This window comes from Octodon degus, unplaced genomic scaffold, assembly GCF_000260255.1.
Source record: "Octodon degus isolate 3935 unplaced genomic scaffold, OctDeg1.0 scaffold00002, whole genome shotgun sequence".
Lineage (NCBI taxonomy): Eukaryota > Metazoa > Chordata > Mammalia > Rodentia > Octodontidae > Octodon > Octodon degus.
The window spans coordinates 26,169,882-26,174,515 of NW_004524578.1; the positions used below are offsets into that span (position 1 = coordinate 26,169,882).

General features: G+C 41.1%; 1 protein-coding gene and 1 pseudogene across 1 annotated transcript in view; both read left to right on the forward strand.

Moving 5' to 3' along the window:
• The window catches only part of Ubr1 (ubiquitin protein ligase E3 component n-recognin 1), a 188,172-nt gene that overhangs the window by 112,476 nt on the left and 71,062 nt on the right, over nucleotides 1-4,634 (forward strand). The window lies entirely within an intron of this gene.
• On the forward strand, nucleotides 2,184-3,963 carry LOC105741546 (annotated as a pseudogene).

Here is a 4,634-nt window from a genome sequence, read left to right on the forward strand (position 1 = left end):
AACCCATTCTTAACATGCCTAAGGCCCTGGGTTCAATCCTTGTCACCACAAATAAATGTTTTAAAGAGTATAGTACAATAAATACATAAGCCACTAGCAGTTATTATAGTTATGAAGTATTATATACTTTATATTTCTTGTATATCTGTAAGCAATAATAATTTTTCATGTTCATTATAATCTTTTTTAAAAAATGTATTTAGTACAGGGTCTGCAGGATCTCACTACAGAGATCAGACTCGTAGTGATCCTCTTACTTTCAGCCTCCTAAGCACTGGGATTATAGATGTGCGACACCATGCCCAGTCTCAGTCACTGTCTCAGTGGGCCCTGAGGGTGGGGCCAGCACAACACCATGCCCAGTCTCAGTCCCTGTCTCAGTGGGCCCTGAGGGTGGGGCCAGCACAGTGCACCAGGGGTTGCAAACCCTGGTCCCTATGTCTGCCTGAGCAGGCACTTTAATCTACTGAGCTATGAGTAGAGCTATGAGCAGGCACTTTAATCTACTGAACCTGGTCCTGCCAGGTTCATTATAATCTTAAAGGATTATATGTTGCCTGACATTGACCCAAATGTTGCTCTATTGTGCATAATTATATGGAAGATTATTCACTTTCAAAATTAAACAATATTACATTCCTTTGTAGTCATTTACTACTGATTATCACGATCACTCATAATTTTTCATGTTAGTAATTTTATTTTTCCTCTGTTTGAATGGAGGGTTTTTTCCCCCCTTTTTTGAGGGGAACCAGCAATCATAGTCAGGACTTTGCACTTGCCAGGCAGGTGCTGTACCACTGAGCTATATCCCCAGCCCTAGGGCCCATTAAAAGGTCAGAATAAAGTAGATTTTCATTTTGAGATAGCAGGAAAGTTTTAAGAATTTTTAAGTGACATAATCTGATTTATGTTTGTACAGTATTACTTTGGTTGCTTTAGAGCACAAAGAATCTAGGGGACAGGAATAAAAACAAGGAAACAGTAACCTGTATAAGAAGTGAACATTATGTATATTAAGATTGCAGGTAGTGAGAAGTTGACCTGATTAGAAAAAAGAAGAAAAAAAAAAAAAGTTGACCTGATTAAGGTATACTGTAAGGGTGATCTACAGTATTTGCTAATAGATTTGATGAAAGAGATAAAGGAAATTAAGATATCAAAGATGACTTCTAGATTTGATATTTAAACTACTAAGTGCATTGGTGGGAATGGTTACCCACATTTGTAATCCCATTACTCTGGGAAGCTGAGACTGGAGGATCGTAAATTCAAATCCAGGCCAGGCAATTTATGGAGAGATTAATGAGATCATGTCTCAGAATAAACAGGCCTGGAGATATAGCTCACTGCAAAGGCCCTGTACCAAATACAAACAATCTAAGTGCGAAATACCAGCAACAAAAACTATTGAGTGCATGCATGGCAAGTGCCTTCTGCGAGGACATTGGGAAGGGCCAGGAATGTTAGTGGAAGATCTTCCATATGGAAACACAAAACCAGAAGGTTTGGGGGGTTTTCTTTTTGTCTTTTTGAGACAGGGTCTTCCTATACAGTTCAGGCTGGCCTTGAGCTGTCTTTGTAGCCCAGGCTGGTCTGGAACTAAAATGATCCTCCCAAGTGCTGGGATTATGGGCATGCACGACCATGCTGGGCAAAACCAGAGTTTTATCAAGTGTCTTCACTTAATGTAGTCATTAAAATATTCTGATGTTTTTAATCTGGATTTTTTTTCTCTTTAAATTGGAGAGGTTATTTTCTAAATTCTTATTAATTTGAAATCTTTAAACTGATGCGTATGTCCTCCAAGGGTTTGTTTCTTTTTTCCTATTTACTAGAAGTACTAGTTAGGCAAGTTTGACATAATATGTAACTATAGGATAATGATAGTGTTAAATTTCTCTTGAAATAGGTTTAATTAATGTTTAGTATTTGTGTTAAATGTGATCATTTTAAAACACAAAGCAGAAATAAAAGTAGATAACTATTCCTTTTTTTTTTTTTTTTTTTTTTTTTTTTTTTTTTTGGGCAGAACTGGGACTATTCCACTTTTTTAAAGAAAGTAAATTAGCACTGGGGATTTCACTCAGTGGCACAACACCTGCCTGGCAAGCTTGAGGTCCTGAGTTCAATCTCCAGTACTTTAAAAGAAAGAAAGAAAGGTTGGTTGGTTGGTTGGTTACATGAAGCCGGAAAAGGTGGTTCACACCTGTAATCCCAGCACTGTGAAGGCTGAGGCAAGGGAATTACCACGAGCTGCAGGTTAACTTGGACTACACAGTGATTTCAAGGTGTGCTTGAACTACAGAGTGAGACCATGTCTCAAATTCCCCTCCTCAGGCAGGTGCAGGGGCTGGGAGTTCGATCCCCTGGACTGCTGTGCGGGCCCTGCCATGCTGGACTGGGCATGGTGGCACGCCCCTGTAATCCCAGCACTTGGGAGGCTGTAAACAGGAGGAACATTATGTGTCTGATCTGCACAGTGAGACCCTGTACACCCTGTCCTAAGTACAAAAAACAAACAAACAAACAAAAAACCAAATTCCCCTCCTCCCAAGAAAAGGAAGGAAGAAAGAAAATATTAAATGTTCAGCCACGATGCTTACAGTGGCACCTTGGCTGATGAACTTAATTCTTTCCATAGTTCTTTTACTTTCCATTTTGTGTCTTTGTCCTTGTATGTCTTTGTATTAAACATGTTATTTTAAGCGGTATATTGTGGCTGGGAGATTGAGGGAGTAGGGTTACTGGAGCCACTGAGTTTGAAACAAGCTTGATTTGCTATGAGACACTATTTCACATGTATGTATGTATGTATGTATGTATGTACTGGAGATTGAACTCAGGATCTTGTGCTTACCAGGCAGGCACTTATGCCACTGAGCTATCTTCTGGGACCTCAGTTTTAAAAAGAAAAAGTTAGGTCAGGTGTGGTGGTGCACATCTATAATTCTACACTTGGGAGGCAGAGCAGAGGTGTCACTGTGAGTTTAAGGTCATCCCAAACTACATAGCAAGAGACAGTCTCAAAATAAACACGGGAGGCTGGCCGAAAAGCTCAGTGGATTAAAGTGCCTTCAAACAGGTGCAAAGCCCAGGGGTTCGATTCCCCAGGCCTGCCCCCTGTGGTGCATTGAGACGACAATTAAGACTAGGCATGGTGGTGCTTGCCTATAATCCCAGCACCTGGGAGGCTGTAAACAGGAGAATCACTAGGAGTCCTATCTAGTAGTGAGACCCTGAACACCCCTGTAGGCCCTTCCTTAAAATAAAAAAAATAACCAAAATGGGGCAAGATTGGTCCGTCCATCCTGAACAATGACCTGGCCAACTTAGAGGCCAAGTGTATCCAGATGCTAGACTCCGGGGCCAATTTCTGCACCTGGATGTAATGGGCAGGCATTTTGTTCCCAACATCACCTTTGGTCACCCTGTGCAGAAAGCCTCTGAAAGCAGCTAGACCAAGACTCTTTCTTTGACATGTACATGATGGTGGCCAGGCCGGAACACTGGGTGAAGCCAATGGCTGTAGCAGGAGCCATTCAGTATACCTTTCATCTTGAGGCCAAAGACAACCCAGGGGCTTTTGATCAAAGACATCTGAGAGAATGGGATGAATGTTAGCCTTTCCATCAGACCATCAAGACAGTTGAGTGTTTGGCACCATGGGATAATCAAATTGATATGGCCTTGATCATGACAGTAGAACCTGGGTTTAGAGGACAGAAATTCAAGGAGGACATGATGCCAAAGGTCCACTGGTTGAGGACCCAGTTTCTATCTCTGGATATAGAGGTTGATGGTGGTGTCGGTCCTGACGCTGTCCACAAATGTACCAAGGTAGGAGCTAACATGATTGTGTCCGGCAGTGCCATTATGAGGAGTGAAGATCCCAGATCTATGATCAACCTATTCAGAAATGTTTGCTCAGGAGCTGCTCAAGACTGTTCCCTTGATCGATGAAACCTTTTCGCTAGAAAACAACATAGCCTACCAGAACGTATCACAGTTGAGGCAGTGTTGCTTTCTTGAGCAATTATTCCAGTGTTTAAAATCTGTGGTACAGAATGTTCTGAGGGGTTAGGGATGGGTGTGTATTATCCACATTTTAGCAACACAATTTAAAGATTAGGATGAAATACCCAGTTTTTATGGGCTAATTGATTTTTATAGTGTAAAAATATAACTTAAGGTTTCAAACAGAATTATGTCTTAATGCCTAAAGAGGGAATATTATCTACTATGAAAAAAATTTTTTTGTATTTTCAAAAAGAATATTCTATTATTTCCCAGCTGTTCTGTAAAAGCAAGGGGAATCTTTGTTTTTCATAATTCATATTATTTTTGATGTGTTTATAAGCCTGATAATATGAGTAGAGTAGAACTAAAACATAGGGGGCCTGCCCATTAGCTCAGTTTGTTTAAGTGCCTGCTTAAGCAAAGCAGTCAGGCTCAGGATTCTGTAGTTCGATCCACAGATCCTCCTGCCTTACCAGACCTGCCCTTAAGGAATCCTGAGCTGCCCCCCCCCCAAAAAAAAAAATTCCTTCTGAACTTTTGGGGCTGGGGAGATAGCTCGGAGAATAAGTGCTTGCCTGGCAAGTACAAGGGCCTGAGTTCAATCCCCTGTTCCG